Source organism: Bufo bufo, chromosome 2 (genome assembly GCF_905171765.1).
Source record: "Bufo bufo chromosome 2, aBufBuf1.1, whole genome shotgun sequence".
Classification (NCBI taxonomy): Eukaryota; Metazoa; Chordata; class Amphibia; order Anura; family Bufonidae; genus Bufo; species Bufo bufo.
In genome coordinates, this window is record NC_053390.1 from 471,279,644 (window position 1) to 471,304,497 (window position 24,854).

Below are 24,854 nucleotides of genomic sequence, written 5' to 3' on the forward strand. Positions count from 1 at the left end.
TGGGGCAATTGGTAGTCCCTGCGAAGGCTCTCAAATAAACAGAAGACCTGATCCACATACAATTGAGTAAGGTACTTCACACCCCTTTGAGGCCAAAATTCATAGTCAGGTAAGTGAAACAGTTCTTACAGCTGTTTGTTGCGCCACAATGGTATATACGGGGACCAAGTATCACGCCCCTCATTCTCAATGTGCGTCACCACAAACTGCTTCCAAGCCATCACCACAGCAGCAATCACTTCAGTGTAATGCAAGACTGAAGTCACTCCTCCCCGATATACCAAGTTGGCCAATGCCTCATAAGAGCCCACAAGAGTCGCCTCTAATACCACATGGTTAGGAGTATACCTTACCAAAAAGAGGGCTACCGACAGGCACTCTGTCCATGGCTTACCAGTCTCTGCCATGGCTTTTTGAATCTTTAACTTACGTGTCCTGTTCAGTCTTTCTACCCTACCGCTGCTTTGCGGATGGTACAAAGTATGTAAGACCTGTTCTACATCCAAAGCCTTCATTATCTCCTGCATCACTTCACCCATACCTGCATACAACCTCGGCCATAATCTTCTTGGTTGTGGCTTTAGCTACCGGGTATGCTTCTGGCCAGCCAGAGAACAGGTCAAGAAACACCAATACATACTCATACGTGGCCACCTTGGGTAGTTGAATGTAGTCTATCTGCAGATGTTGAAACGGATACAAGAAGCGAGACGTGTGTTTCTGAGGTGCCTTAACAACCTTGCCCACGTTGTTCTGGGCACAAATCATACATCCTTGAGGATATTTGGCTGCTACAGTGCTGAACCCTGGAGCGTACTGTGCACTATGTACTAAATCACACAAAGTGTTTTTTGACTGGTGCGTCACTCCATGAGTTGCTTGTGCCATCATGGGGTAGAGGGACCTGGGGAAGCAAAGTTTCCCTTGGAACTGTATTAGGCCCTCCTCATTTTCAGTCCCTCATTTTGACATCCACTGGTCCCTTTCCTCCTTCCCCGCCTGGTTCTTTAAGGTCTTAAGAACTTCCAGGGAGACAGGAGGAGTTATTTCAAGGACCTGAACTGTGGTCACTAAGGCAGAGGGTCTGCCTAGGCAATAAGGCAGCTGCTTTTGCTGCCTGATATGCCCTGGCATTTCCCTTTGCCTCCACTGAGTCTGTTTTGCAGTGGCTTTTCGTTTTAATCACCGCCACTCGAGATGGCAACATGAGGGCTTCCATCCCCTCACCAATTCCCTATTTTTGATGGGTTTACCTGAAGCGGTCAGCAGGTCTCTGGCTTTCCAAATGGGCCCATGGGCTATCCCAAAGGCATACCTTTGTTTTTCCATCTGTGCAAGCCATCACCAGAGCCTTTAGCTCTGCTTCTTGGACATGTGTGGAGGCAAACACTCTGCTTTTAGTGTCTCATATGGAGTCACCACTGTCCAACCTGTGTAGTACCTGCTATCCTGGCCATACCTTGATCCATCTGCAAAAAGCATATGATCTGGATTTTCTAATGGCTGATCTACCTAATGGTCAAACCCCGCTGTCTCCTGTGATATCATCTGCAAACAATCATGAGCCTCTTCCTCTGGATCTAGAAGAAAAGTGTTTAAGTGCCCTAACTCTTCCATCTCTCCTTGCTCCAGAGGCAACAGGGTGGCTGGGTTCAAAGTGTTACACCTTCGGACAGCGACATTGTCAGGCAACAAGATGGAACACTGCATTCTAAAATGGCGGGCGACAGAAAGATGTAATGTGATGAGGAGAAAGCACTGTCTTTTTGTGGTTCAGGATTATCTCAGAGCTTTTATTAAGCATGGCTTGTAAAGCTGCTACAGATCTGACACAGGAAGGGGCACCTCTGGCCATGGGGTCAAGTCTGGCTTAATAATATGTCACAGGGCGTTGTTGTTGGCCATGCTGTTGGGTGAGGCATGGTCATTTACCTCTGTTCAATACAATCTGATTTGTTTGGCATACTTTGGTAGGCCCAGTGCGAGGTAGGACATCTACCGCCTCATCTGTAAGGAGGAAGGGATTGGAAGATAAACAATCATAAAGAGGCTGCATAAAACTTGTGGCATTGCATATCCAAGGTCTGCCATAAGAAACCAGGCCCAAAAATGTCCTCAGTGCGTTCACGTTTCTGGGCAAAGGGATGTCCATCACAGCCTTCTTACGTTCAGGGCTGAGATGTTTCACCCCAGGTGAAATACAATGCCCCAGAAAGGTGACAGTAGTGCAGCAAGTTTTGTTTTGACACCTTGCAGCCATGATCAGCCAAAAAGGACAGAAGTGACAGAGAAGCCTGTACACAGATGTCCTGGGAGAGACAGCAGATCAATAAATCATCAACATATTGCAGGAGCACATTTTCAATCTGACAAAACTTGTGACATGGCTGCAGTATACATACTGGGTGAGTTCTGGGCCCCCACAGCAGCAGCACGCAGGTATACTGTTTATCCTCATGTGTGAAGGCAAACAAATACCAACTTTCTAGATGTAGTGGTACTGAAAAGAAAGCATTTGCCAAATCAATCACAGTGAAGTGGGTAGAGGTAGTGGGAACCAGAGCCAACAAGGTGTGAGGATTGGGCACAATGGGGGTGTTAAAAACTGTGGCTTCATTGACAGCACGTAGGTCATGCACCATCCGGTACTGAGTGGGTGTCACGGCTGAGGATGGGGGAAATCCTCAGCCGTGCGATGCCAGAAGATGTTAGTGGCTGCTCGGCCAGGATGACAGAAATAGGGAGCAGGTCACCTCCTAGAGCTTCCTTAATCTGACCCTGACTCCTAGCTGCATGAGCCGACCTTGAAGGTAGGAGGGCTCATGCTCAGTAACCTCGGATCCCTACTGACCCTCCGCCGATCCCTGAACTAGGAGCTGGGTAGACAGCCCGTTCCTCCTGGACACGGAGGAACAGGAGTCTCACTGGCCAAGCTGCAAGGAAAAAGGGATACAAAAACAGACCTATGGATATGGCAGGTGAACTGCACAAGTTCCACCTACCTGCCACAGCCTTGCTGACTGGATCCCTGTGCTGACACGCTGCCGTCCACACAATACTTAAAAGGACACAGATACAGACAGGAACCCAGATCCATAGCTGCATTAAATAACAAAAGGAAAACAACATCGACTAAACATCACATAACATTTGCTATGACCACAAGGGTGGCCCTCACTGGCAGATGGTATTAGGTAGGAGGATGACTCCAGCAGACCATGGCTGAGTACCCCTCTGACTACTGCTCTCAGCAGAGGCTATATAGGCCCAAGTAGCCACAGACACACCCAGTGCTCACAGTCTAGGAATTAACCCTTCTCACACCAGGGAAGGGAAGACAGCCACTTAAAGGGGACGTGCACCCATAAATAAACCTCGTGCACAAACAACAATCCCACTGCAGCTGTTACCGCCGGCAACGACATGCGTGGCAACCATGTCCTGGGAAACAGCCAGAAGGCTGAGACACTGCCACCACATGTACACAAACCACACGTTGCCACGGGCAACCGCAGGTGACGAAAAGTGTCACAATACACACATACAAAACCTTGTGCACACATACAAACACACCAAGTCAGGTGCAACCGCATGCACTTGACAGCAAGCTGCCTAGCAACCGCTCAGGCCGCTATACTGCCAAAACATCACAAGAACATGCAACCACAAGTGAGGCAACATACAAGCGGCCCTCACCTGTGGTTGAAACAACCACACGAGACCGCAGGCAACAGCATGGTTTAGGAGTCACGACCATGACCATGGTCGTGACAGTGGGTTTGCCCTTCTCACTTTTCTTTTTCACTGGGTACAAAGGAGTGTTACAGGGGGATACAATCTCCCTCATAATCCCGTTTTTTCAAAAAGCCTCGGACTGTTTGAGATATGGCATCTGACTGTGCCATACTCAAGGTATACAGGGCCGTCTTTAACGCAGGGCAAAAGGGGCAGCTGCCCCGGGCCCAGTTGCTCCTGGGGGGCCCAAGGCAGCTCCCTGTCCCGTCTCGTCCCGATCCTAATCCTATCCTTCACTATGCGAGCAGGAGCAGAGCGGCATGGCTCGCATAGTGAAGGATTTCTTGCTTATGTTAAACTGACTGCTGCGCTAGTCTCACCAACCAATGTCACTATAATAATGAGAAAGTGCGGGGGGGGGGGGGGGCAGGCGGCTGGCGATGTCTGTGTAGTCAGTGCAGACAGGTCCACATTATCATCAAGTAGATGTCAGCAGACAGCAGCGCAGCAGGGTCACCATCAGGGCAGTAACGGAGCTCTGTCAGGGACCCTGCTGGCTGCTGCAAAGAGGCAAAATAGGGGCCACTCACAGCTGCTGATGGGATATATGTGACTCCATTTTGTCTCATTTAGCCACGTGTATTACATTTGGTTAGTGCACTACAAAACCTCCCTCCCCCCTATGGAATGTGAGACACTTCCTTAAACTGTTTCATGAAATCCATACATGTTGAAAGTATGAACAGCCTTCTAGCCATAAAAGGACATCTGACTCAAGTGTCTGCTAGCCTATGTGTATATACCTGATTGGTCAAATGCTGTTACTAGGAGTCAGCTATGATGTTAATGCAGAGCTTATGTGTGACCATACTATTGGTCAAATACTAATGCTAACATATGATTGGATGTAAAGGAAGCTCAACCCCCTCTATTAAAACTGTTTGCCAGCTGTGAATAAACCAGAATGGATCAGAGAAAGACACGTGTTTTTGGTCTCCATCTAATTCATTCTCCCGGTACCGGTAAGGCTTAATTCAAGCTGGCCACTGAAATCATGTGTTAGGGACACACCGTTAGGGAAGAGAGTAAAATTTTCCTTACAGATTTGGGGGCTCGTCCGGGATTGGGAGGGTCAACTCTTCAGGTCTACCGTGAAAGACATCAATTTTTGTCCGCCTTGGACCTGGGAGCAATGACCAAAAATCCCATTCAAGTAAGTCGAACCATCTATTTATGATTTCAGTGGATTGCGATGTCTGGGACACGCGCAAAAGCTCAGGGAGCTTGTTGATTTTAAGCGGCTCATATCATAGGGTCCATATCGTTAGGTAAAAATGTAAGAGGCTTAGTAAGTCCGTATCGTTAAGAGATAGTGCACTATATAAGGATATCTGTTCCGGGAACAGAAGGATACAAGCTTGAATTAACTCTTATGTATATATAGTATAAGTATTTTAGAAGTATTAAGATTATCTGTCTGTGTGAGATGTTGGCCGGGTGGTAAGTGTACGGTCACATCCCACTGTGAAATCATTCTGTTTCTATCACTGCCAACATGTAAACTTTGTTGCACGGTCTAGTCCCACAAATTATTTCCTAGTTAACACATGAGTAGACAATTGGGCAAGATGTGAGAATTGACAGTTAAAAATGTGAAACAGAATGTTATGCCAGGCTGGCAGGATTGAAAAGCTGCAAAAAATCTGTTAGAAGCTTACAGACAGTGTACATCAGAGCTCCTGTGATTGTGAAGGGGGGCTATAGTGAGTGACAAGACACAGCAGAGTCAGGAAGTTAATTCATGGCAAGGGAAAAAGTGTCTCAGTGTTTGCAATTAGAAAGGGCTTGTGTTAAACGTTCAGAAATGAACTGGTTAAGTTTTGTTGCCCTAATGATCTGTGTGTGTTTAAATAGTGACGATTTATAGTCCTAGAATTAGAGATTACAGCACTAAAAGATGGACAGTTAATGCATAAGTGTATTGATAGTTGAAGAGAGAAGTTGTTAAAGGATAATAATAGCCTGGTGCAAGCTGAGTAATGGTGAAAAAGTGTATATGGAAGTGACTGAGAGAACTTGAAGTTAGAGAAATGAAATGAGCAGCATTTCTTATTTCAAGATGGAGGATTTTGAATCCTATAGAGAACAAAGGTTGCCATGAGGCATCCCTCCCCCCCACCACATTCCAAAATGTCACTTGTAGTACTACAAAAAAAAAAAAAAAACTTCTTCCTGTCCTGTTTGAGATGTGTTTTCAGAGAGAACTCCCTCCCATCTCACCCCTCTCCTCTGCTCAGGAATTTCATATGGGGGTTGAGGGGGGAGGGGGGCTGCTAATTGGTAATGCATAAGCAGCAATGTGAAGATACTAACCTGTGTTATCTATAAGATATTCCAGACAGGGCTCCAGTATTGATTGTATCTTTCCAAATTGCATGTTCCGATGGTTTAAAATGTGCCTGCAGTGATGATGCTAATTAGAAGTGTCCACTCGTATCAATCTAAGGTTGCACCCAATAAGTTCTTACTCAGATGTGAGTAAAAGTTTGAGGAACATGTGGTACAGCTGAATGTCCTTGATGTATTGCTTTACTTCCCATGTTTCAACACTCCTGAAATAGGAGACGCAAGGCAGAGGAAATGGGGGAGGGGTTAGTTATATACAATAAGTGGCTATGTGTGTAACACTAAAAAAAAAAAAAAAAAAAAAAAAAAAACGACATGGCATATAAGATGATTTGTTAATTTTAACAAAATGACTGTATGATTAACATGTATATTGTTTTACAGCGACAGACCATCAGCAATTGCTGTGTTTGTCTGTGCTGCAAGTTTTGGGATGTAACAAAGAGATTGTGTGATTGGGTGAAAGATACATGATTCAGTGGAATGTGAATGGGTGTGGCTCTGAGTTATATGTACGTAGCAGAGCTGTGTGTGTAATTCATATTTTATGTATAAGGGCGTGGTATGAGCTGGTTTGTGAAGATGAGTACATGAAAATGTATATGAATGCGTATGGAATACGGTATTTGTTTTTAAATATGCACATTAAGAATTTTATTTTATTTTATTGGAAGTTTTTGGGTTTTTTATTGGTACCAACAGCATTGATCAAGCTGTACATTTTTATTTCAATGAAAAGTTTTTATGGGCCCTTTGTGTGTTCATGTCTGTATTGTCAGATCTGTTTGTTTCAATGTTTGCAGTTACATGTTACATGTTCAGTGTTGTGCTTAACATCAGAGCTCTGCTCGTATGGACAGCTAAGATACTAATGGCTGAACAGAAGAAAGACCAAAGCGTCCACCAAAAGGGGCGGACTTAGGTGACTCAGAGTGTCAGGAAGGAAATGTGAGCCCTCTATGGGAATAAATGGGGTACTGACAAGGACATACAGAACAGATTCCTTACCAGTAGAAACCATGGACAGGGAATACATCATGTCATGTATTTAGCATTATACTAGATTGCCCAGTCAGCCTATTAGGGAGAGATTTGTTCATTAGGCTTAACTTGCAGGTATCAGCAAAGAATCAGGACATAAGAGTACACTCAGGTCTCATTCCAGTCTCTACACCAGTGCCACTGATTCTTGCAAACATACAGGACCACCCAGAATAATATTAACCCTGCATTATGGTCCTCAAATGAATATGACACAGGATTCATAGATTGCACACATTACACAGCTACTGTGAAACCAGGTGTCATCTCAGTGTTCCAGAAACAATACCTGCTGTTAAAAGAGAAACTTGATGGGCTTAGGCCAATGATAGAAGAATTCCTACAAAAGGGAATCCTGGAAGAGGTGATTTCACCCTACAGCACGCCCGTGAATCCAGTGACAAAGGCAGATGGTGCTGCCCGCTTTGTACAGGATTTAAGGGCCATCAACAACATCATTGTGCCTATAGCCCCTGTTGTACCTGATGTCACTTAATTATTATCTGCCATTCCAGCAGACGCTGTTTGGTTCAGTGTGATAGATCTGAAAAATGCTTTCTTTTCTATCCCAGTTGATAAGATAACCAGACTACTTTTTGCTTTTTCCTTTGACAGACGCCAACTGACCTGGTGCAGAGATGTCCCAGGGATATGCTGATTCACCTGTAGTGTACAGCATAGTCCTCCGAGCGATGTTAGAGTCATGGTACATCCCCCCAAGGTTCTGTGCTGCTGCAATATGTCGATGATTTATTACTGTGTAGCATGTCAGCGGAGGCCAGCATTCAGGATGGTTTATCACTGTTATAATGGTTGTCAGGATGTGGTCACAAAGTGACACTTAAGCAAATGCAATGGTGTAAAATGCAGGTTGAATACTTGGGCTTTGTCCTCACAAAAGGTGAACGGAGAATCAGCGCAGAAAGAGTCCAGTCTATTGCGGGTTTGGTCGCCCCGCACACCAAGAAAGAAATGTTATCTTTCCTTGGTATGATAAATTACTGTAGACAATGGATTCTTGATTGCTTTTACTATTGACAATGTTTTGAGGCAAGCCACTCTGGAAGAAAATCCAGATTTGATTAAATGGTCTTCTGAAATGTACAATGCATTTGATTGTCTGAAATGTTCGCTCATGTCGAGTCCAGGGCTGGGCCTCCCTGACTATAATATGCCCTTCCACATGTTTGCACGCCAAAATTGTAAAACCATGGCGGGTGTACTGACACAAGAAAACGGAGGCAAGTTGCGTCCTTGTGTGTTTTTCTCAAAGGTAATGCCCACCTCTGTCCAGGGGATGCCGGCATGTCTGCGTTCTCTTGCAGCCTGTGCTATGATGGTAGAGTCGGCAAATTCTTTCACAATGTGACATTACACCATTTTGCACACCACTCATGATGTTGTAGGCCTACTCAAGGACATCCGCACTCAACACAGCAGACAGCTGAGCTTATTGCACTCACTAGGACATGTATTCTACATGCTGATAGACCTGTCACCATTCATACTGAGAGTAGGTACACACATGGGGTAGTGTGGGACCATGGTATGATCTGGCAGAGGAGAGGATTTACGGCAGCAGATGGTAAGGATCATGTCTCACAGGGCAATGCGCTGGCAGTTAAGATGGCGAAATGAGTTGCCAAAAGCAACCTCACAGGTTTGTATAACCATTGGGAGATGCCATGTTTGGCATCTCCAACCCCTGAGATGCTGCAAATACTTACTGATCTTCAGTGGTATGTCACTGAACAGGAACAGCAGGACTGGTGTTATCCAGTATTGCAGAAAAATCCTGAGATAGGATTAGTCTGCGAAGAGGGGAAGTTATGCATTCCCCAACACAGTGCTTCCATCTTAAGTAGCACATTTCCACAGAGTAGGACATTCCACAGAGTAGGACATAAACAGCATTGAGATACTCATGGGTAGGCCTTTCCCCACACCATGGGCAAGACGCCCCCTGGTGGTGCAGGAAGGGGACTTGGACCTGATCAGAGAGAAGTACTAATCTGATCAAAGTCCTCAGTAAAACTGAAGAAAAAGTTGTTTGTAAGTCTCCTTCTCTTTCACAGGAATCAACCCGTCCATTCCGGATAGGCAACCAGGTGATGATCAAGATCTTAAAGAAGGGAAAGGAACCAGGAAGTTTCACCTACGGACAACCCACCGAGGTAGTCGCGATCACCAGAACAGCGGTCCTCACTGAACAATCGCCCACGTGGATCCACGCCACAAGGATTAAGTTGGTGAAGAAAAGAGAGGTACTAACGGGGGCAGACAGCCCTGACCTCCAACGAGGCCCAGAGGTACTAACGGAGGCAGACAGCCTTGACCTCGAAGAAGATACAGAAGGGGTACTAACGGAGGCAGACAGCCTTGACCCCCAACGAGATGACGCAGTCGGGAAATTCCTCGAGATGGCTGAGATGTAGTGCCTTAATAATTGTAATTTTGTGTCTCCTACTTACTGTCCCATGGCTGTGGAACAGACAGATATACCTGGAAACAGAATGCAGAGGGGAAGACAGTCTATGCAAGACAAAGGAGAACTTATGGCTGTACCTGGCCAAAACTCTGAACTTAACTGACTTTTGTCTCCAAACCACTTTATCGGCATCTAACATTTTGGAGACATGTCTGGTAGCAGTCCCCACCCCACTAGACGTATGGACGGAGCTCCTACGTTCCCAATGGAACGACACAGACTTGGAGGATCATGATGTTAAATATGGATATGTAAATCCTTATCATGCTTGTTATGACTGTCCTACATATGAGAATCTGCAGAGTAATATGATAGAAGTAATTACAGGTCTTGTCACAGCAGCAGAAATATGTTATAACTTCACCTGTGATGAGACACTATTGCCTCCCTGCATACAAGCAAAAATGCAGAATAAGATTAAGCCAAATATTTGTGATAGAGATATAGATAGTTGTAAAAAGATAATATCAGGAAAGAATATGCAATGTAATATTACAAAAACAGTACCATCCCTAGACAAACATGTACCTCTACCAACAGGATGGGTATTGGCCTGTGGGAATACTAGTTACACATACATACCGGCCAATATTACAGAGGGACCCTGTACAATAGCCAGGCTGACATTAGCAATGTTACCACTATTTCCAGCAATGCAGACACGACACACGAGAGACACTTCCCTACAGTTACCGGAAAATTGTGATTATAATGTGAATCTCCTCTCTAGATCAGAATATATGAGTTTAGGGGTATCTTTGATAGGAGTACCAGGGTTGGCCATATATAACCACATGACAATATCAAAACTTGCCTGTTTTATGGTAAAACAGATAAATGTCACTAGTGCAGTTCTGCAAGATATGCTGCTGGATATACAATCGTATGAAAAGGCTATCTTGCAGAATAGGGCAACTATTGACTATTTATTGCTCCAGCATGGTGTAGGATGCTCAGCGTTCGCAGGGATGTGTTGTTTCAATTTATTAGATCACTCCCGTGGAATAAAAGATAAAATAGGCCAATTAGAGGAGATGAGGAAACATATAAAACAGGATGTTGACCAAGGTTGGTGGGACTGGCTTTTTGGCTGAATACCTGACTTTGGTCAAATAAGATATGTTTTAGGAGTGGTACTCGCCGTGGTCGCTGCAATAGTGGGTCTCTGCTGTTGTCTGTAGTGTGTGCCCTCCCTTCTAGCCATATGTCAAAAGGTGGCCGAAAGAGGGGTACACTCAACATTCCTCTATACTCCGGTAGAGGTAGAAGAGGCAAACCCAACCTCAACAAAGCCTGAGGATTATACTGCTGAAGGGTATATGGAATACCTAAAGGCTTATAAGCAAACCAAGGAAGAGCAGAGAAAGAACCATATAGTATAAGGTATATATATAAGGTTCTAAGAGGGGATTTGATGGGATATATGTGACTCCATTTTGTCTCATTTAGCCACGTGTATTACATTTGGTTAGTGCACTACAAAACCTCCCTCCCCCCTATGGAATGTGAGACACTTCCTTAAACTGTTTCATGAAATCCATACATGTTGAAAGTATGAACAGCCTTCTAGCCATAAAAGGACATCTGACTCAAGTGTCTGCTAGCCTATGTGTATATACCTGATTGGTCAAATGCTGTTACTAGGAGTCAGCTATGATGTTAATGCAGAGCTTATGTGTGACCATACTATTGGTCAAATACTAATGCTAACATATGATTGGATGTAAAGGAAGCTCAACCCCCTCTATTAAAACTGTTTGCCAGCTGTGAATAAACCAGAATGGATCAGAGAAAGACACGTGTTTTTGGTCTCCATCTAATTCATTCTCCCGGTACCGGTAAGGCTTAATTCAAGCTGGCCACTGAAATCATGTGTTAGGGACACACCGTTAGGGAAGAGAGTAAAATTTTCCTTACAGCTGCCCCATTGGGCAGCCCATATTAAAGTTTACTGACCCCAAGAGAAGGCAGCTCCCCCTCCTCTCTGCAGTGTGATAGTCCGTGTGAGGAGGGGCGGGACTTCACCTCAGGTAACATTAGTGTGCCTCATGTGTGGTGCTGGAAGTTCAAGTATGAAGTCCCCTCACTGGCCCCTGCTTCCTTCTTACATACAGCAGCAGGGGGATAAGTTACTGTAGGGGGCAGTCAGTCCTGAAGGTGCTACCTATAACCTGTGTTCAAGTCCAATTCTGTGCCCCCTGACCTTACAGAGCCCCTGCAACTCTAGTGTTCCCCTGTGTCCCTTGCCCCATCACAGATCCCTGCCCACCAACCATCTCACCTTCTGGCATCTCCCCCTGCCCTCTGGAGTTTATATCAGTGCTGGAGCATTATAAGAGGAGCGGATGATATCAGTCACATGTGATGTAATGTCTCTGGAGGTTATATCAGCGCTGGAGCATTATAAGAGGAGCGGATGATATCAGTCACATGTGATGTAATGTCTCTGGAGGTTATATCAGCGCTGGAGCGTTATAAGAGGAGCGGATGATATCAGTCACATGTGATGTAATGTCTCTGGAGGTTATATCAGCGCTGGAGCGTTATAAGAGGAGCAGATGATATCAGTCACATGTGATGTAATGTCTCTGGAGTTTATATTAGTACTGGAGCATTATAAGAGGAGCATCTGATATCAGTCACATGTGATGTAATGTCTCTGGAGGTTATATCAGCGCTGGAGCGTTATAAGAGGAGCGGCTGATATCAGTCACATATGATGTAATGTCTCTGGAGGTTATATCAGCGCTGGAGCGTTATAAGAGGAGCGGCCGATATCAGTCACATATGATGTAATGTCTCTGGAGGTTATATCAGCGCTGGAGCGTTATAAGAGGAGCGGCTGATATCAGTCACATGTGATGTAATGTCTCTGGAGGTTATATCAGCGCTGGAGCGTTATAAGAGGAGCGGCTGATATCAGTCACATGTGATGTAATGTCTCTGGAGGTTATATCAGCGCTGGAGCGTTATAAGAGGAGCGGCTGATATCAGTCACATAGGATTTAATGTCTCTGGAGGTTATATCAGCGCTGGAGCATTATAAGAGGAGCGGCTGATATCAGTCACATATGATGTAATGTCTCTGGAGGTTATATCAGCGCTGGAGCGTTATAAGAGGAGCGGCTGATATCAGTCACATAGGATGTAATGTCTCTGAAGGTATTTTTTCCCTGGCTGTGACGCTCTGGCTGTGATTGGACATCGCTACAGCCAGGGAGAAGGAGACGCAAATTGAGAAACCCTGGCGTCTGCTCCCTGTTCCGATGCTAGTAATTTGCATAACAGGTGCGATAATTAAACAGGGGCACAGCGGGCGAACGGAGCCGCGCCCAGGAATAATAGTAGGCTCTATTAGATCCCTGTTTGATGCCTACCTAACGTGGCACTTATTTTATAATGTCTGGACCCATAAAAGGTCCTCTTTAAATGGGTTAAAGGGGTTGTCTCACTTCAGTAAATGGCATTTATCATGCAGTTAATAAAAGGCACTTACTAATGTATTGTGATACTTCATATTGCCTCCTTTCCATCACATTATACACAGCACTTATCCGTGGTTATTACCATCATGTAATCCATCAGCGGTGGCCGTGCTTACACACTATAGGGAAAGGCTGGAAGTGCTCATAGGCGAACACCTTTACCTATAGTGTGCAAGCACGGCCACCGCTGCTGGATTACACAGTGGTAATAACCACGAATACGTGCTGTGTATAATGTGATGGAAAAGACATACAGACACAAAATGCACACTGAGTCTTTTATTTTATTTTTTCAGCCCCATTGAAGTGAATTGAACGGTACAGACATGGGAAAAGAAAATATAAGTTAGTGTTCAGGAGCCCTAAGGTGGGCCCCCAGAATCAGTTACACTGGTGGGCCCTAAGTACCCCAGTCCCACACTGCACAGAGGCACTGCAACGCTAGGGTGACCTGAGCCCCGGTCTCCTTCCTGCAGAGCGGTGCCCACTTCCAGCCTGAGCCAGCTGCCCAGAGCACTGATCCTGAGCCACTGGAGTCTTCAGTATTGACAGTCATTCACTATAAGCTATATTATATATATTACTTGTTTTATGTGAGTAAGGGTACTGGGTGGTTGGAGAAGGTGGGTGAGGGGGGGGGGGGAGAAGTGGATGGAGGGGTTAGTAGTACAGTATTATCTGAATATTGTAAAAAAAAAAATACTATATATTTGTGTCAGAAGTTGTGCTTTTTAAATTTTTAGAATAATGATACAGCCATATTAGATGATACTTTTGTGCTGATTCTTTTTTTCTCTATATTAAGGGACACTACAGTCACCAGAACCACAACAGCTAAACGTAGTAGTTCCGGTGTCTATAGCATGTCTCTGCAAGCTTTTTAATGTAAACCCTGCCTTTTCAGAAAAAAAGGCAGTATTTACATTTACTGCCAAGGAACACCTCTAGTGGCCACTCATCAGACGACCACTAGAGGTGCTTCCTAGTCCAGTGTTGTACAATTTGCAACACTGGCATTCACGCTTAACACTCCAAATATAAATGCATTGCTTCAAAGCATCTCTATGAAGCCGCGCATGCGCAATAGCCTCCCAATGCTTCTCTATGGGAAAGCAGTGGGTTGGCTATGATATACTCACACACTGCACATTCCTGTGCATTGTATTGATGAGGTTGTATGTGTATTGTGGTGGAGGGTGTGATTGCCTGCTAAAGTGTGGGAAGGTGGGATCCAGGGGGCCCAGGTAAATTCTTGCCCAGGGTCCAATCAATATTAAAGACGGCCCTGGTCAACAGCCATTTGCAAGCTCAATGTACTTGCACTTGACAGATTTAGGTCTTGTAAGTACCAGAATTGCATACTGACTGGAAATCCCCGGTTCCATTGAGTGTTTTGTCTTTTAATTTTAAGCTCTCTTTGATTTCCAGGCCAGTGGATAGCTAACAATTTCGTCACTGGCCAGTCTAAACTTTAAACTGATCACGTAGTTCAGTAGGACACAAAGACATGACACAGATGTTACCTGAGTTTAGATTTACAGATGCCTCCAAAAGATCAGTGGATTGCCAGCAATTCCATCAATGACCATTCTAAGCTTAATGTTCCTGCTGTTACACAGCTTAAAGAGGTATTCCCACCTCAGACATGGGGGCATATTGCTAGGATATGCCCCCATGTCTGATAGGTGCGGGTCCGCTTGCACAGCTACTGCTTCTATTCACTTAAATGGGGCCATGGGAAAAAGCCAAACCAGCGCTCTACTATTTTTGGCGGCCCCCGTAAAAATGAATGGAGGACGGCCACACATGTGCTGTGCACCCTCCTTCACTTTGCCAGCTCAGTTTACGAGATAGGTGCAGGTCCCTAACGATATGCCCCCATTGTCTGAGATGGGAATACCCCTTTAAGGCCTGGCAAATACTACTTTGGGAGACTGGCTGAGAATCCTTGGATCTGTGGTCTCTTTTAATGTTAAGCTTTCTCTTGATTTCCATCATAAAGTGGCCGGTGGATTACCAGTAAGTTCGTCAACTGTCATTCTAAGCTGGATATACCTACATTTGTCAGATCACGGATGTTACATACCTTAAGGCCTGGCAAGTACCAGCTTGAGAGACAGGCTGGGAATTCCTGGTTCTGTTAACTGTTTTCTCTTTTTTATTTTTACCTTTCTTTTGATTTCCATCATAAAAAGGCCAGTGGATTGTCAGTAACTAAGCTGAATGTACTTGCACTTATCAGGTCGCAAATGTTACAGCTCCCGGCTTGGAAAGTACCAGTCTGGGAGACTAGTTGAGAATCTCTGGTTCCATTTACTTTTTGCTCTTTTAATTTTAAACTTTCTCTTGATTTTCATTAAGTTCAGTGGATTGCCAATTCCTTCAAACTGAAATTGTTACATAGTTGAAGGCCTGGCAAGTACCAGTCTGTGAATCCTTAGTTCGGTTGACTTTAATCTCTTTTAATTTATGCTTTCACTTGATTTCCATACTAAAAAGGCCAATGAATTCTAGCAAGTCAGTAAATGGCCATTCTAAGCTGAATGTACCTGCATTTGTCAAATTGCAGTTATTATACATCTTAACCTCCTAAGAGTCACGTTAAAATTGGTAAAACCCTCCCAAAAATGTCACTTTTTTATTGTAGACTTTTAATGTGTGTCTGCAGTAAATATTGTTGGTGCACAACCCTTTTGTGTTCTAGTAGTCATAATTGAAATTTTTTCTTCTATATTTTATTTTTATTTTGCTGGATTAGTTGTAAGTTTCTTTTAGGAACCATTTGGGGGTGTATATATAGTGTATTAAATAACATTTTATTTTTAGGGGAAAAGATTTTTAAAAAAATTTACATTATTTTGTGGATTTTTTTTTTTACGGCGTTCACTTTGTTGTAAAACTAACAATTTTATTATGAGGGTCTGTACGGTGATGATAGTGTCCCATTTCTATATATTTTTAGTTTTTTTCTCCTCCTGCAGCCTGTCAAGCTCTGAAGCAGCTCCCTCATTCTCGTTCAGACTAACAGGGAGGGGGGCCTGCTTTCTCTGCTCATATCTCTGGTTTGGTACCAGCTAGATATGGGCTAGAGATATGGGCACAGTTAAAGGGGTTGTCCGACCAAAAATATTCCACAGTTTTCAAACCAGCACCTGGATCTGAATTCTTTTGTCATGGCATGTAATTAAAAATATTTTGCATAGCCATTGAGTTATTCAGTAAAATGTATCTGCATAGTGACACCTGCCATTTGTTCTTTTTCCCATTTCTTTGTCCTGTCGAGAAGGCTGCACATGCTCAGTTTCATCCTTTAACTGCCTCCTAAGTTGTGATAGGGAGAACATAGACACGGCTCCTTAGCTGCAGCAGAAAATACACTCCCTTATAGGAAAAAGGTCCAGCCTCTCTGGTGGCCGGGAACGCTGTAGCTCACATAGGCTGGTGCCTTTTCCTATAGTGTGCAAGCATGGACACTGCTGATGGATTGCAGGGTGGTTGTAACCATGGAAACAAGCAGTGTATAACGTGATAGAAAAATGAATCCAGCCTGCAAAGGACGCAATATGGATAACAATACATTAGTAAGTGCCTTGTATTAACTTCCACTACATAATAAATGCTATTTGCTTAAGTGACACAACCCCTTTAAGGCCTGGCAAGTACCAGCTTGGGAGACTGGCTGGAAATGCCTGGTTCTGTTAACTCGTTTCTTTTGGCATTTTAAACTTACTCTTGATTTCCATCATAAAAAGGCCAAGAGATTGCCACCAACTTCGTTAACGGCTGTTCTAACCTGAATGTACCTTCACTTGTCAGATTGCAGATGTTGCACAGCTTAAAGGATAACTGTCATATTTTTTTTTTTATTTGCTAGTTTATTAGAGCTAGGCATGTGTAGCTGAGTTAGTCTGTCAATGATTGTCAAAAGATCTGTAATTACCTTATAACAACAGCTTTCAATCTGATTGGCTGGCAGGGAGCTGCTGGCTACAGCAAGTGTGTATGTGACCTGAGGGAATGCAGTTTTGGCAGAGGAGCCATCTTGAGAAGGTCTTCATATTGTAAATGTGTAAACAGCCGTAACTAAGGGAAAAACTCAAGGAAAACAGTGGTAAGTGAAGAAACTAAAGATGGCTTTATGCATAATGCTGCTGCAGCAGTATCATATGGTAAAATAGATTTTTTGAGGAAAACATGACAGTTACCCTTTAAGGCCTGACAAGTACCAGTTTGGAATAGAAAGACCAGCACTCCGTAATTCCAATAATGAAAAAGGATTTCTTTATTCGTCACCCATATGTTGTGACGCGCGTTTCGACACCAGTCTGTGTCTTTGTCAAAGTACAGGTGATAACAGCTCAATTCCACATACTGTATATATGGGGAATCAACCTATTGACCGTGCACCTGGACCCCGACGGAAGCACAGTGCCGCCCATTTGTTCCTAATCAAGTACCAGTTTGGGTGACTGACTGGAATCCCTGGTTCTGTTGATTGTTCTCTCTTTAATTTTAAGCTTTCTCTTGATTTCTATCATAAGAAGGCCAGTGGATTACCAGCAATTCTGTCAACAGCTATTCTAAGCTGAATGTACCTTGTCATATCGCAAATGTTACACATTAAGGGCTTGTACCGTGTTTTGCGGATCCACAAATCACAGATAGCAATTGTATACATTCCATATTTTGCGGAACAGCTGGCCCCTAATAGAACTATCCTATCCTTGTCCATAATGCAGACAATAATAGGACATGTTATATTTTTTCGCGGAAACAGAATGCACACAAAGTAATAATATTTTTTTTTTTTTGCAGCCCCATTTAAATGAATGGTTCCACATGCAGGCGACCAAAAAAAAAAAGAATGGACATGGCAATAAAATACATTCATGTGCATGAGCCCTAGGGTTTGGAAATTACCAGCTTGGGAGACTATAATTTTAAGCTTTCTCTTAATTTCCAGTATGAAAAGACCAGTGGATTGCCAATTCTGTCAATGGCCATTATAAGCTCAATGTACCTTCACTCATCTGGTTGCAGATGTTACACAGCTTAATGAGGATCTGCCACCAGAAAATGAAATTCAATCTGAAAGCAAAATGTTACTGAGCAGGAGAAGCTGAGCGAATTGATATACCGTATTTATCGGCGTATAACACGCACTTTTTCCCCCTGAAAATAGGGGGCAAATCATGTATGCGTGTTATACGCCGATATTCATTGCGCTGTATGAGCCGGGAGAGAGGAGGGGCTGGAGTCCGTGACTAGGGGCGGGGCCCGGTGCAGTCACTGTACTCTTACACCGGGCCCCGCCGCTCACCAAAGTATTTATAAACGTGAATCCTTATCCTGTTATTAAGCTGCCCTCTCCCATGTTCCCATGTCCCCCCTGTATCCCCATAGCACTTACTTAAGCTTTAATAGCAGGCAGAGCGGACGGCAGCAGTAACGTCACTCACTGACTTTTTAGCGCCTGCTCCGCCCCCTTTATGAATGAAGCAGGCGGAGCAGACGCGCGACGTCAGTGAGTGACGTTACTGGTGCCGTCCGCCCTTCCTGCTATGGAAGCGTGTGAATCGTAAGTGCTGTGGGGATACAGGGGAACATGGGAAAATGGGAGAGGGCAGCTTAATAGGATAAGGATTCACGTTTATAAATACTTCGGTGAGCGGCGGGGCCCGGTGTATTGGGGGACACTGTTATGAGGGGGATCTGTGGATGACATATGGCAGTGTCATCCACAGATCCCCCCCATAACAGTTCCATCCACAGATCCCCCCACCCCATAGCAGTACAATTTGAAATGGACACTGTTATGAGGGGGATCTGTGGATGACATATAGCAGTGTCATCCACAGATCCCCCCCATAACAGTTCCATCCACAGATCCCCCCACCTCATAGCAGTACAATTTGAAATGGACACTGTTATGAGGGGGATCTGTGGATGACATATAGCAGTGTCATCCACAGATCCCCCCCATAACAGTTCCATCCACAGATCCCCCCACCCCATAGCAGTACAATTTGAAATTTAATTTTTTTTCCTGAAATTTCCCTTAAAATGAAGGGTGCGTGTTATACGCCAGTGCGTGTTATACGCCGATATAAACGGTATATTTGTAGGGAAAGATTCAGTAAAACTTGTTGCTCTTACATTTAAATCTGCAGCCCTGTGAAGAGCTATCAGTACAGGGAGGAGGAGTTATCAGTGATTGACAGCTATCTGTCTATGTACACTTATACACAGAATGCCATCAATCACTGTTAACACCTCCCTCCTGTACCAATGCTACTCACAGAAGGTAGAAAAAGCTGAAATATAAATCTATAAATTACAGGTTTTACTGAATCTTTTCCCACAAAAATATATATCAGCTCAGCTTCTGCGACTCTATAACATGGTGCTTTCAGATTGCACAGAATTTTTTGGTGACAGGTCCTCTTTAAGGCCTGGCAAGTACCAACTTGGGAGACTGGATGGGAATCCTTGGTTTGGTTGACTGTATTCTCTTTTAATTTATGCTTTCACTTGATTTCCATCATAAAAGGTCCGGTGGATTCCAGCTACTCTGTCAATGGCCATTCTAAGATGTTCCACAGTTTAAGGCCTGGGGAGTACCAGCTTGGGAGATTGGCTGAGACTCCCTGGTTTTATAGACTTTTTTTCTTCTTTAATTATAAGCTTTCTCTTCATTTCCACCATAAAAATTAGAGTGGAATGCCAACATAGGCACCAAGGCACCTAAGGGGTTAAATGTTCATCTGGACTTCCATTGTTTTACGTAGGCTGTGTGCGCACTGTTGTTTTTTTTTATTGCAGTGGTGAGTTTGTACTATACAGACCATTGCACTTAAGGCCTCATAGCTGGGATGCAGTTACTAGTCATTGCTGAAGTTAAGGGCAGTATCAGCGCTGCGCAGTGTAAATGCAGCCCTTTAGAGAAACATTCATTCAATGTGGAGATGTGTTTCTGTGATTTGTATGGAACAGAACTAGGAAACCCAGTAAGTGTTATTAAGGAACGTAATTATCTTGGAGTTCAGTTCCTGATGAAGCAGAAAAGGTCAAACGTCATCGGACATGTGCAGCTGAACATGTTTTTATCTTGTGCTATGGAATAAAGTCAGATATATTATTTTAATGTGGATCCTATACAATAGTCTTTTTTGTCCTTCTCTCCTGGCTGTCTTCCCGGTTCCATGGAGTGGTGAGTCTGAACGCTGAGAGGATCTGTGTCCAAGGGCAGTGAATGTCTTGCTGTGGAACCTTGCTATAGGAAGAAGTGGACCCCGTTTGTACAGGCGCTAATATTGGAAGAGGGGAAGCGTGGGTATACTGTCAACATTCTAGAGATATCATATTGTGCAGTTTTATACTTTCATAAATATAAGTGACTTTTCAGCTTCAGGATATATTTTTTTTATACAGTCAGGTCCATAAATATTGGGACATCTACACAATTGTAACATTTTTGGCTCTATACACCACCACAATGGATTTGAAATGAAACAAACAAGATGTGCTTTAACCGCAGACTGTCAGCTTTAATTTGAGGGTATTTACATCCAAATCAGATGAACAGTGTAGGAATTACAACAGTTTGCATATATGCCTCCCTCTTGTTAAGGGACCAAAAGTAATGGGACAATTGGCTTCTCAGCTGTTCCATGGCCAGGTGTGTGTTATTCCCTCATTATCCCAATTACAATGAGCAAATAAAAGGTCCAGACTTCATTACAAGTGTGCTATTTGCATTTGAAATCTGTTGCTGTCAACTCTCAAGATGAGATCCAAAGAGCTGTCACTATTAGTGAAGCAAGCCGTCATTAGGCTGAAAAAACAAAACAAACCCATCAGAGAGATAGCAAAAACATTAGGCCTGGCCAAAACAACTGTTTGGAACATTCTTAAAAAGAAGGAACGCACCGGTGAGCTCAGCAACACCAAAAGACCCGGAAGACCACGGAAAACAACTGTGGTGGATGACCGAAGAATTCTTTCCCTGGTGAAAACACCTTTCACAACAGTTGACCAGATTAAGAACACCTTCCAGGAGGTAGGTGTATGTGTGTCAAAGTCAACAATCAAGAGAAGACTTCACCAGAGTGAATACAGGAAGGCCTGAAGGCCTGATTAGAGTTTGCCAAACGACATCTAAAAAAGCCTTCACAGTTCTGGAACAACATCCTATGGACAGATGAGACCAAGCAAGATCAACTTGTACCAGAGTGATGGGAAGAGAAGAGTATGGAGAAGGAAAGGAACTGCTCATGATCCTAAGCATACCACCTCATCAGTAAAGCATGGTGGTGGTAGTGTCATGGCGTGGGCATGTATGGCTGCCAATGGAACTGGTTCTCTTGTATTTATTGATGATGTGACTGCTGACAAAAGCAGCAGGATGAATTCTGAAGTGTTTCGGGCAATATTCTCTGCTCACATTCAGCCAAATGCTTCAGAACTCATTGGACGGCGCTTCACAATGCAGATGGACGATGACCCAAAGCATACTGCAAAAGCAACCAAAGAGTTTTTTAAGAGAAAGAAGTGAAATGTTATGCAATGGCCGAGTCAATCCCCTGACCTGAATCCGATTGAGCATGCATTTCACTTGCTGAAGACAAAACTGAAGGGAAAATGCCCCAAGAACAAGCAGGAACTGAAGACAGTTGCAGTAGAGGCCTGGCAGAGCATCACCAGGGATGAAACCCAGCGTCTGGTGATGTCTATGCGTTCCAGACTTCAGGCTGTAATTGACTACAAAGGATTTGCAACCAAGTATTAAAAAGTAAAAGTTTGATTCTTGATTATTATTCTGTCCCATTATTTTTGGTTCCTTAACAAGTGGGAGGCACATATACAAACTGTTGTAATTCCTACACCGTTCACCTGATTTGGATGTAAATACCCTCAAATTAAAGCTGACAGTCTGCAGGTAAAGCACATCGTGTTTGTTTCATTTCAAATCCATTGTGGTGGTGTATAGAGCCAAACATGTTAGAATTGTGTTGATGTCCCAATATTTATGGACCTGGCTGTATATTTAATATTTTTTATAACCTGTATAAACACCTCTGGTGAGTATGGTGGTGAAATATAGACTGATACAACTACCCAAGTTTCAACTACCATACATACCTCTAAAGTCTACAGCCTGTGTCGTAATATAGTAACCACTTGTGAATAAGATGTTTGGACTGAGTAGAAAGGCTGATCCACCGAACTTTTCCTGTTTCTATATTTTTTTTTTAGGCCTCTAATATTCAAGAAGGCAACTTTGACATTCATTACCTTTGCCCCTAACCACACCCAGCCCTAATCTACAGATTCCTTTACTCAAACATAGCTGCAGACAACCACTTTTTCGCTACATTCAAATAATTCTGACTCCCTTAACCAAAAATACATTTCAGAGCAGTACAATATCCTTTATCTGTATCGAGTCAGTCAGTTGTCTTAGTTGGATTCTCAAATAACTGTGGGGGACATTTATCATCAACTCTGCACCACAGTGGTGCATGCTGCTGTGGCGACTTTTTAGGAGTTTTACTCGCCACTTTTCAAAGTGGGGAGCAGCTGCAGTGAGGGCCAGAGCAGTCAGTCTGTCATAGGATTTTCATAGGATAACCACTTTCCAGTGACGTCACTGGGCCAGCGGTAAACAGTGAGCTGCTATAGCGCCGCTGCCTTCTCAAACAGCTGATCAGCGGGGGTCCCGGGTGTCAGACCCCCGCCGATCAGATGCTGATTATCCAGAGGATAGATCATCAGTTTAAACAAACTGCAGAACCCCTTTAAGTTTATGCTGAAGCCTTTTTTTCAAATTAGTCTATGCCAGGGGTGCACATGCTGCGGCCCTCGATATAATTTTGTGCGGCCCCCAACCATCTGGTGACAGACATGTATGTCTATGTCTTGTGGCTGCTCACATGCATTTTTCATGTAATCTCTCATTAGATGGGAATCCTGGAGGTGTAACCAGACATTTATAGTATCTACTGTATGCAGAATACGCTATAAATACAGTATTTCAATTGGTAATACCGCTTTAACTTTTATTTTCAGGCTTTGGGATTCCTTCAGTCTGACAATGTGGCCCCCAACCAGAAAAGGTTGTGCACCCCTGGTCTATGCTGTTATATTGCAGTATGAATCTTATTGACGACGACTCATCTATCCAAAATTAAATGTGCTGCGTTTTTTTAGTCACATTTATTTTTACTGGTTTCATATTGTCTCTTGGTTACAACTGAATCACAATCAAGGCTTATGCTTGGCAAAAAGTATCAAGGAGCAATTAAAATACATAACCACCAAAAACTATGTATCCCCAAATAAAGAATGGAGGCATCATATGCGAGGATATCTTGCCGCAGCAGACTGTGGGGAGTAAATATGTAAGTGAATGTGGATCCTGGAGGAAAAACTGCTGCAGTCTACAGACCACTGCCTGGTGTCAGTAGAATAGCACTTAAAGAGACCTGTCACCACAAAATGCAGGCAGCAGGCTTTAGAGCAGGAGCAGCTTAGCAGATTCATATATATTTTTGTGAAAAAAGACTAAGCAAAATGTGTAATTTATACATTTATATGTCTGTTATTTATGATTTTATATTTCACAGGGGAGGTATTATCAGTGACTGACAGCTATCTCAGTATACACACTTAAAGGGGTTGTCCGGGTTGTCCAGTATTGGAGCAGTTCATGCTCCGATGCTCTCCTTTGCCCTTTGTTGCATTGCGCAGGGCAAAGGCATTTTGTGGAGTTCCGGTGATGAACCAGGCTCTCCTTCGGGCTGCCAGGTGTAGGCTTCCGCCCAGCAGTGAACCCGGTGATGTCACCGGCACTGATCAGCGGGCTTTATCGCTGCCCTAGCATGTAAAACAGCTAGGGCAGCGCTAAAGCCCGGCCATCAGAGACGGTGACGTCACCGAACACACTGCTGGGCGTCACCGAGCACTGACGTCACCGAACACTGTTCATCCTGCATGAACTGCTCCAAGACTCTTGTCAGGGGGGCTGCCTGGGTGAAATTATAGGTATGTCCGGGTTCAGACCTTTAAGACTGCTCTACACGGGCCGATTCTCGGCCAAATAATCACTAACAGGTGTTCATAGTGTAAAGTGGCTGCGGATTACCTGATGAACAAGTGTAACACTGGTTCATCGGGTAAACGCATCTTTCATGCGGACACTTAAATCATAATTTGCTGGCAACAGATCTTGCTATCTAAACAGCACTTTGCTGTCGCCAAACAATAATTATGTATGGGAAAGAGCAATGGCATTATCGATCGCTCCTCCCCATACTGTTGCTACATGTACAATGCTATGGTCTCCTTCAATGAACAGGCGCTTGCCAGGTGGGAGAAAGGAAGGAAAGCTTCCTTCCCGACAAACGCCTGCTAAACTGTCCCGTCTAAAGGGACCTTTACACAGAGAATGCAAGCAATCACTGTTAAGATCTTCTCAGTGAAAAAGGTCAAAAATAGTAAAGAATGAAATGTATAGACACACATTTTACCAACTTTGTGTTATCAAAAATTATATCATTCTGCTGCTTCTCTTGCTCTGTAACCTGCTCCCTGTAGATTGCACTGCATTTCACGGTGACAGATCCTCTTTAACTGATATCTATCAAAATACAACCTGTATTCAAATTTCTATTGATTTTTAAAAGACAGTGAAGTAATAA